This window comes from Telmatherina bonti (assembly GCF_933228915.1).
Source record: "Telmatherina bonti genome assembly, chromosome: 20".
NCBI lineage: Eukaryota > Metazoa > Chordata > Actinopteri > Atheriniformes > Telmatherinidae > Telmatherina > Telmatherina bonti.
This window is the reverse complement of record NC_136618.1, coordinates 13,340,310-13,351,112: the sequence shown is the minus strand read 5'-3', so window position 1 is coordinate 13,351,112 and position 10,803 is coordinate 13,340,310. Positions and strand designations below refer to the sequence as shown.

General features: G+C 42.2%; 1 protein-coding gene across 1 annotated transcript in view; it reads right to left on the bottom strand.

The window, feature by feature from the left end:
- The window catches only part of zfhx4 (zinc finger homeobox 4), an 80,284-nt gene extending 70,270 nt beyond the window's left edge, over positions 1 to 10,014 (bottom strand). Inside the window, exon 1 of the mRNA XM_079260051.1 lies at positions 9,877 to 10,014. The gene's annotated coding sequence lies outside the window, so the exon portion shown is untranslated. The remainder of the gene's footprint in view (positions 1 to 9,876) is intronic.
- Between the last annotated feature and the right edge of the window lie 789 nt (positions 10,015 to 10,803).

Below are 10,803 nucleotides of genomic sequence, written 5' to 3'. Positions count from 1 at the left end.
GGAGCAAATCATATTGTAACAAAATGAGCAATGGAGTTGAAAAGTGTACATTTTAATTGGATTTCAGTGCAAACAAACAACTGTCAGATGTAATTAGCATGGTTTTAGATTAACGCCACAATATTCCTTTATCAAATAAACACCATGTCACACAGATCTAGAGCCAGTCTGCTGAGAGGAAACAGAGATAAAATGGACCCATTACATTACCGCTCTCTGTAGGAAATAACCACTATTAGATAGAAAAGAGATAGTAACATATTCAAATCAAATATGCTCTGAAGGTTTGTTTCTCTCTGTTTATGTGCATGTAATTATGTGTGCTGCATTGCTCTTTATGTGACAGCCACAGGGTGGTAGAGGCCAATGACAAGGCAACGGAGGGCCAGAGTCAGTCATATATATTTTCTATACTCTCCTAAATACACAAAAGTGTAGATATTGTGCTTACTGTACAGAAAAAAAAACACTTTCAAACAAACATTGTATTCCATTTTAAAACTAAACATATGGAAGGGAAAAGGAATCACCCAAAGCTACAGCATCTAAGAAGATGTCTGCCTTTCATTTAAGAGTATTCCAAAAGGATAAGTCTCCAACAAGACAAACAGACCAGTAGACCATCTATCACCAGATTGTGACACTTGTTTAGGGATTCTGTTAAGGAAGACGTCCATTCTTCAACATACTTTGCTTTTTTAGCAGTTCCTCCAAAGCCTTCGTATATCTGCTCATCTTTGCTGGGATGAAACAGGGCAAAACTCCCTTCTTTATTTAGTCTAGGTGCAGAGAGCTGATACATCAATGAAACCGCTGACAAAACTAGCCCTGTTAATACCTACAATTTCTTATACAAGAACATTCCAGTGCCTGTTCTGCTCTTCTTCTTTACTGTCACAGAAAAGGGGAGTCTTGTTTTTTCTCTCTCTCTCTCTTTTAAAGGCAAATAATTAAAGATTATTCCACAGCTGGTGCCAGGCCAGAAAAAAAGAGGTTGGGTTTGAGAGGGATAGTGTTGGTTAAAGTCTCCTCAGGGAGCTGAGGAGACATATGCTTGCTGACCTGTGTAGATACACACACAAAAAACTATTCTTCACTCTGTTTTTTTCCCCTATTTTACTAATAATATTAAAACTAAAATAGGACACAACTACTTACTCAAGTTTTTATTTATATCTGAAATACCCTACAGCATCACTGTTGCATAGGCGCTTCATACAGTCAAATTGTTTTGCAGTTTTTATACAAGTTCAGTTTGAATAAGAGGAATCTGGGTTTCACCGATGAAAAATAATAGTTTCCATGCAACCTAGATCAAATTCCTTGGTTTATTCATTTCATCTCTCATTACACTGTTTGTTGAAGACCAGTAGTCATGCATAATTAATTAGCCACTTATTCCCCAACGAACCTTGCCAATGGCCTTGATATCCACATGCTATTGCCTACAGGAATATCACATGCCTATCATGTCACATACCTGCAAAGTACACACACATGCTGGCATGCTTACAAATTAGTCATTAACCCAGAAGAAAATACAGTTCATCTAATGTGTGTATATTAATGATTTTGTTTTTCTATTGATACTGCATAATTTCCTTCTTACTCCTCCATCTTTCCTTGAGGTCTATTAATGTGCACATCTTGTGACCGGTCTCTCTGCCTTTTCAATCCTCGCCTTTGTTTTTGGCCAACAGGAAAGAGAATGTATCATTTGTCATGAGACGTCTTGTGCTATTGTGGGGTGTCTTTTCTCAAACCTGGAGAGACTTACTCATTCATCAACATTTTGTTTTTTGCTCTGGGCTCGGAGATTGTTCTTTAACTTGGGCTTGAATGAGGTAGCTGTGCATATTTTTCATGGTTTTGTTTTTATCTACCAGCATTCATATCTCTGAAAATACTTCTGAAAGCAATCAATAGAATGTGCCATATAACCTTTTGCACTACGCATTGTTTGGTAGGGAAGTGCAGGAGGGACAAGGCTTTCTAAAATAAAAGGCTGCTGAATGCTTTGTTGAATATGTAAGATGAGGACTTTTGAGGCACTCACATGGACCTGGAGAGTTGAGCAAATGTCCATCAGGTTGAATGCATCAAGAAGAATAGAGGACAAACAGTGTCACAGCCTGAAAGGCAACAGCAGCTAAGAGTATACACCAATATAAAAGGAAGAAAATGAGCATAATCTGAAATTTACTGTGATGATCTATAGGCTTCTCTTTGCAATGTTACTGCCTAATCACTTTTGGAAATGATCTCCCCATACCTGTCTTCAAATAATAAAAAAAATGATCAATTAATGATGACAGAAGTAACAAAAAGCTATAGAGAATATGAGACAGACACACCAAGACACATACTCGTAAAACAGACAGGACTCGCATTTTTCATCAGCCCATTTCATTTGACCTAAACCTGAGAATCCCTGCCACCCCCATGGCCCACATGACCCCAGATCAAACGGAAAAGGCGCTCGAACACACGGCCATGATTGTTCTTTCTTCACTCCATGAAATTCCCCCACTTCCACTTTGAAATGAAAAGAATAAACATATTATTCTAAATGAAATACCCAGACCCATGTTTTTCCCTGGCTAATATCCTGTATGGGATAGCTGATGCAAAATAGGCAGGAGAGCCTGAGAACGGGATGGAGCACAGAGGGTAGAGAAAAATTCCCCTCTTTCTATTTTCCCTAAAGAGACTGATGAAGGCTTGTTGAGATGAGGGAGAGCGGAATAGAGGGAGATAGACATTGAGACGAGAGAGAGAGAGAGAGAGAGAGGGTAACGCAATCCTGACTGGCGCTGGACCAACAGCAACAAAAACATTTAGATAACCGCGCTCAATAATGAACGATTTCAATGAGGACAAAAATTACATTTCCTACAGATAACATGCCCCCTTCCCATAACAGAGCCAAAAGAGCCTTGAAACCACGTCATGCTCAAGAGTGGAGCACTGGAGTATTATGTTAGGGGAGGGTTGTAGTAACTACATTAGTATCCTTTTACCTCGCCAGAGACAATACTTTTACTGGTCGTAAGAAAGAAGTGTTGGCATATCTGAGAGAGACAAGGAGAAACACTGAGTCTGCATGACAACTCGAGCAGCTTCACTGGAAAAGCAACAAATCTCTCCCCAACTGACACGGTCTGTGTTATAGCACAACCAGCGGCGTGGCTCAAACGATTGCCGATCTTCAATACACTCTACAAGGGCCACTCAAAATAAAACTCCACGTACACATAAACGAGGATCACTGCAACACACTTGATCCTCACAGGTGCCGTGGGTCACAGTGAGAATGCCATCCCCACCTTTCCCATCCACTAAGCACTCACTTCCTTTCATGCCAAAGTCTGTCAAGTTGCTTGAGAGGGGAAGAGGCAAGAAAAGAGGAGATATAGCGTGGAAAGGAGGCAGAGAATAAGAGAGGGAGTCTTTGTCCTCCTCCACTCAGCTCCAGCGCGTTTCCTCCTCGGGTCTGTCTGGAATTAGCATATGAAAGGCAAAGGAAGGCGTGCAAAAGGTCAAAGAAAGAGGATCCTGTCCAATGAGAGACAACAAAAACAGGCCACACCGGTCTTTGTGCTGTTCATGTTCTCCACCACCTAACCTCATACCCCTCCCTCAAACCTGGATCATTTCCATAAGCCAGATGATGACGGTTGATCATAAATTACTCAGAAAGTCGAGCTGGGTCATATGGAAGTCACGGTGGCAATTTTAAGCTGCGTCACCACCCCTGTGCTCCTTCCTAGCACCACCACCAGAGCTCACACACACACACACAGACGTTCACAGAAAACACACCTGCCCGGCAATTTCACAGTTGCCTCTGCCCAGATGATATCCGATCAAATCCTCGGCAAACATCTCAATAAAGGAAAATGTAAGAGCAGTGTAGTTTGGTTTGATCCATGAAAAGCCGCTCCCTTCCTTCCATGTAAATGCTACCTGAGCCACAACCATCCACTACATAATTGTACACTCCAGCGCTTTAGGGATCCAGTTCAGTATATACATACAGGCTTAGGGAGTTTACCAGTATCCTCAGTTACTCTATTATCATACATATTGCTTCACATGACAGCTTCCATTTGCTGGCATCCGAACAAACACCCAAAAACACTGGCCTGGTTTTTCCGGGGTTCTCCCCAGCACACACTGTCGTGTACCGGTAGAGGTGTAAGACACAAGGGGCGGAGGACAGAGAGGGAGAGAGAGAGAGAGAGAGATCGAGAGAGAGAAAGAGAAGAGGGGTAGAGCATTTCATCTCTCTTTCATCTCTGTCACCCAGTCAAGCGTTCAATGCCCCATTCAGCGCCTGCCCAGCATTATGCAAAATAATGCTAATCCCCTTTCCCGTGCTTTCACACTTGTATAAACAGCCGTTCCTGCCTCTGAAAAGCAATTATATCAGTTTACGTTCCTGTCAAAAAACAGGATTAGCATGCAAGTACTAGTAGCACCAACTACACCCAATCTCTATCTACCTTGGCTATTGTGAAGAACAGAACATTAAATGTTTGTCCACCCTTTTGCTAAAAAAAAAAGGAAAAAAAAAAAAAAAAGGAAGTCCGGCTGCTTGGTTGGGGGTAGCTATAAATGTTTTGTAATTAGATGTTTAGATGGGGTGAAAAGAAAGGATGAAAGTTTCACAAGCAGAACTCCTTGTCCTTGTTTTCCTTGCCCAAGTATCCTTTGCCAGAATCTCAGCCTTGTACAATAATCAAAAACAAATTCAGCTACATGGTTACACAGGGCATACCAGTCCCAGCCTCGCTTCACAGACTGTGTGTTACACATCTGACATGCAAAGAATAAAACACACAAAATGAACTGTTGTTGTTCCCTCCAACAAACTGCTTCCACATGCACTCAAACACACACACACACACACACACTCAGCAGACAAGGAAAGATGGAAGAATATTTTTGAATATGCAAATGTCCATACAAGCGGAACATGTGTAAATAGGAGTCATTGTGAGCTGCTCTAATCTGGACAGTCAGGCTGCCTCGTCTATAACTCATGTTTTTCTAGGGGTGCGGGGAGAGATGCACAGCATTCCCATCCCATCTGATGACAGGTTAGGGGAAAGGGACAACAGTCAGCAGAATTAGCAAGGTCGTCATGGCGATTAATGAAATTTGGCAAAGTGGCCAGCCATAGACTTAAATGAGCTAGCTTGTTAGGTGCAGGAACAGGGGGGCTGGCTGGCTGGCCCGTTGCCTCATACACACCCATTATTCTCTTTTCTGCCATGGTGGTACAATAGAAGCACTTGTATCTCAGCTGATACCCACCGGCAGTACAAGCTCTCCGCCTGACAATTTGCATATGTTAATATAATTAAGTGCTAATTACACTAAAACTCGCATATTCACAAGCACCCTCCCCGGGAGCTACACACGGGCTTGATCTCGTTCCAAGTCTTTAACCCTCCTCCGCATCTCGCTCGGTGTGTGTGATAGAGAGAAGTCGTGTGTTAGTGGTGGTGCCCCAGGGCTGATACCCCCCCCGCCCCTCTTTCCCTCTTTGAGACATAATGCTGATCTGCAGTGGCTTCTTAGCTTCTCCCCAATACAGACCTTTCTGAACCAAAAGATCCTAACTGTAACAAATGGTCAACTATTTCTCTCACACACACATTTGGCAGGATGCTATGAGTTTTTAAAATTGTTGCATAAACAGTTTAAAAGAAGCTAAAGAAAATGTACAAAACAGTAGAACTTTACCTGTTAGCATCAAGTATGGCTGATATTTTAGTATCCAACTTGGAAACCTTCAACTTTAATAATAATAATTATTGTTTTTTACCTTTTAAATTCAACCAATATTCATTCACTTCAAGAAAACGCTGGATGTGTTTAACACCAAATCGACAAGAATCAGGTAACTAGAATGTCAGCTGTTTTTAAACCATGGACTTGAAACACACAAGAAAATCTACATGATTCCCTCCAGGGAGCAAGTGTGTATGCATGTGAGAGTGTGTAGGCCTGCCGTTTTGATAATGGAGGACAGGCGGTTGTGCTTTTCACATCGTAATGGCCGTGAATCAGGGAGGAAGCCAAGCGGTCGTGCTACAATTAGAGTTCTTTTGTGCCTCTTCCTCTGTCTCTTTTTCCCTCTCTTTTCTTGCTTTCAATCACTGACACTCTACCTATCAAGGGTATGTTAAAACAGTCTACAATGTTCTGCTGCAAAGGGTGAATTGTGGGGAATGAGGGGCTGAAAGGAGGGAAATTCACACTGTGCGGCTACTGGACTCGTATGGACACACACGCAGCAGATGGTGCAGGAAGGAGGAATCAACGCACATGGACAGACACACACCTATTGGTGGAGAGAGACGCCTCTGTGTGCACTGTCGCTTAATGAACGTCTATTGGGAGTTGCAGGGTCCAAGCTCATTTAGATGACTGTCAATGAGATGCAGCATTATGACTATGGTAATACGCTCCTCCCTTCCCCAATAATCACACAGGTCATTGTGTCAGAGTGATTCATTTCTATCACACACATACGCCAGATGTTATTATGCAGGGGAGTAAATCTCTCCGAAGAATGTCGATGGGCTTCTATGCAAAAATGGTGAGGAAAGGAGGAGAGAAAAGGGAAAAAAAATATATTGTTATAGCAGTCCGGCGTGTAGTAAGCCATACCGCGCGCTCAAGCATGACGGCTGGTAATGTAGGTTTGGATGTAGCTCTGCGTGTGTCTCTTTGAGGAGGGAAGCTCCCCCTCACTAATACCTGCTTCTCGGATTACCACAGCGTCTTAAGTATTCAACCAGACTCATATTTTCCCTTTCTGCCTTTTTAGCCAAATTGTCTGTCTTTACACTGTAAAGCAGTGATATAGCCCTCCTTATACTAAGGGCCTATGGGGGATCCACGAGGAAGAACATTAAAATGCAGCGATAGCCTTGTTGCAAAGCTCCTCTCTATTTCTTTCTCTCTCTTTCTGCAGCAAAAGCTTCTAAATCATCCAGCCTCCTCTATTAGACGGGAGACTTATTGAGGTAGAAACCATAAAAAATGAAGAAGGGAAATTTAATCCCTGAAATATTGATTTGCACATTAATATCAGATAGGCAGAGGGCAATCTAGCCGGGTGGAAATGACACATTGTCGACCCCTAGGAGAGGCCCGAGCCAATCTTCTAGCTGCATGTGTCTTAGACCCAGGAGTTATAGGACAGATTCAGCTCCTGTCCCCCCCCCCCCCCCCCCTCTCTCTCTCCTGTCCTCTCCTCCTCCCAGTACCCTCTCATCCTTCTTGCACCCCCTCCATCCGCACCCTTAATGAAGGCTGCATTGCTGAAAACGCATTAGCTTTTAATAATCAAGAGGCATTTTCAAGCCAACAGCTTTTGTCCTTCGAGGGCTGTCTGCTCATCTTTCACACTATATGTCCCCCCCCCATTCTTCCCTATACTGCTATGGGTAAAATTAACGTTGCGAATAGCTTAACTAACAGGAAGAGACATACACACTCTGCCTTTGATAGTCCTAAGACACCGAGCACAGAAAAACAAAAACAAGGGGCCCGCAGTTCTCAAAACACAGAGCTCAAAAATCCTCTCATTTGCAGGACAAGAACAAAAATAACAAATTTTGTTATTGTGACGAGAGACAGCATCATGAGTAACTGATGAAATTCACTGCAATTAGACTGGACCTATTGTTCCATACTTTCACTCTTAATGACTATTATTAGGCCTAACATGCATATTTTGGTGTTGAAATAAAAGCATTTATGCAGATGCGATTCAACTGCTTGACTGGAAATGATTCACACTGACAGAAACACATCAGCTAATGAATCTGGAATTTTTTTATTTTTTTTTTTAAAGTGACACATTTAAAAAAAAATTATTTAGGTGTTTAAATAAACAGCATCCATTTTGAATAATAATAATAATAATAATAATAGTAGTAGTAATAATAATAGTAATAGTAATAGTAATAATAATAATAATAATAATAATAATAATGAATAAAAGAATTAAGGATTTTAAAATGAGGAAGCTCATTCCTGTCTCATACCATTAAAAAATCTCATATTTTGATTTAATCATTGGCCCACTATCTCTATGTGCACATGTTCTGTTCATATCAAAATACACATTTGAAAAAAGAATAAATTAAAAAGTCTCCATTTTCAGTAAATGAATACGATTTGGGATCCACACAAGAAAAAGCAAGAAAGACATATAAATAGAGGCAATCCTGTAAAAAGGTCTCTTATCCCACATTGGCGCTCCAACCTCTTGGAGCATTCAGTTTCTACACACACAGATACACACTCGCTGCACCGTTACATAGCCGGGTTGGAGGCTGACTGGCCCCTTGGCCCTGATGGTTTTTTTTTGTTTTTTTTTGGGTGGTATTTTTTTCCTCCTCCCGTGCGATCGATGCCCCCTCGCCCCCCTCCCCCTCTCCGTCACTGATGTCGCGTACCCATCCGAGCCAAGTTTATCTGCCTATACCATTTTTTAAATTTTTTTACACGGGGAAAAACTGAAAAAACACATCGAGCCACAAAAATAAAAATCACTAAATGATTCTCTATTCACTGCTTTTCTTTCTAATGTTTTTTTTGTTTTTTTTTTTAATAAACAGGACACTACACCAAACAACAAATTCAGAAACATGTCTCGACCAGTATCTCTTGGGAAAAAAGGAAGATAATTTTAAAAAAGAAAAAGAAAAAAGTAAATTGTATGTAAGGAAAAGATAAGCATGGCTCCTGGACGCGAATGGGGTCGGAGTGTGTAAAAGGATCTCATATGCTATGGATGGATTTTGTCGGATTTCTAAAATGTTAACATTAATAATAACAATAAACGTTTTTTTTTTTTTAAAAACAAACAAACAAACAAAAAAAAAGGTTTGAATTGATGATTAAGTCTGATCTTTTGAAAACCCAATGTTTCAGAAAAACAGGAGCACCAGGAGTTGGCTGCCTCTAAAGGGACTCTCCGTGCTATCAGCAGCCCAGCCTCGGTCTCCCTTCTGGGCGATGGAGCCACCCACGCCTCGGTCCAGTCAGACGTCTTTTAAAGCGCAGCAGGTAAAGGTGGACGGACAACATCTCACAAATGCACGATGATTTTCTAATAATCCATTCATAAAGGGCGCAGTGTGGTTATTTTCAGAAGATATTCACTTATTGAGATGAGAGCGGATCGTGTTCGGAGACTGATCACTGCGAACGCCTGAAAGGTGCGTGAAACCCGACTTGTTCAAAACTCCGTTTGAGCGGTGCGATGCATCCAGAACATGAGGAAGCTGTGATAACTCAGGTTATGGACTAAAACTGGGAGTCGGTAAGTGTGTTTTTAAAAAGAAAGCGCACACATCAAGGCGGACAAGCTCGAGCGGACGTGTCCGAGGGATCGGACTCCTGGAAAGGCAACACCATATCCGTACAGCAAAGCCACAGAGGGAGGGAGGGGGGGGGGGTAACACTCGTGTCGTATCATTGTGTCTTATATCGTATGACTGTACCTGTCCACCACAAAAAGATCAACAACATTCGTATAAACTTTGCAAAAAGGCAGTTCAGGACGTGATATGGCAGTGGGTAGCCACGGACCCACGCGTAAGGACGCCTCCAATCCTGACAGTCGCTACTTCCACTGAAGCCAAAGCGCCGGAGTTGCACTAACATCACGATATCCGCCTTTATTCAGGACTAAAACCACCCAGCACCTGTTATCCAGGCAGCCCCGATGTCAAAGATCCACCAGCGAGATAGATAATCGATACCCGACCCCTAAATTTAACACACACACCCCAAACTACTCAATAAAAGTTAAAGGGAGAGGTGGAAAGGGAAAGAAAAAAAACTTACTTTCTTCCCCCTCCAAAACCGTCACCTCCGCTTCTCTCTTTGCTCTTGGGTTTATAAAACAGTCACATCCAGCGGCTTGCGTAATTACACAACAAAAACGTGAAAAAACAGGGAAAATTACAATAATCCTCCAACTTTATAATGGGAAAAGGGGGTAAAATCACAAATGTCAAGCGCTTAGAGAGCTATCCCTTATTTTGGTTCCGGTGGCGGTGAAACGACGTGTCGACGGGCTGCCTCGCAGTTTCTCTTGTGGACGGGGGTCGGGAAACGGAGGAAAGGAAATGAAAATCCGATATGTCTTTATTCTGCTAATTATTATCGTTTTAGCCCTGTTTAAAAAAATGGCTGATTAAGTTGAGTGCGCATGTCTTTGTGTGTCTATTTCCCGATATGCACTCTGGGAATGGGTAGAGAGACAGAGAGAGAGAGAGAGAGAGAGAGGGGGCGAATGAGGGAGAGAGGAGAGAGAGAGGAGCGAGAGGGAGAGAGAGAGAGAGAGAGAGAGAGAGAGGGAGGGAGCAAAAGGGAGACGGAGAGGGAGGGAGAGAGGAGAGAAGTGTAATTAGTGAGTTGATCAACAGTCTCCACATTGCAAATGACGCGCACGCGGAGCCCTGGCGGCCGCGCAGGTCTATGCGCTCACAGAATCCTTTTGTATGCTTTCTCTCTCCAAGGGCCAAATCACATGTAGAACAATGGACAACTGCTTCCTCCACATCAAGCAAGCTGTACTTATATCACTTCCATGAAGTCAAAAGTCAGAAATTTCCCATAAATTCGTGTTTTTTAATGAATATTTTTGGACTGCGGGGCAAAATTCTCCGGTTTTTCTTTTTGGCTACGTTTTGATTTAATACAAGACTGTTTTTATGGTCTGTTCCTGCTACTTTATGCGCCTCATATCCGCTTGATTTGATTGATTAG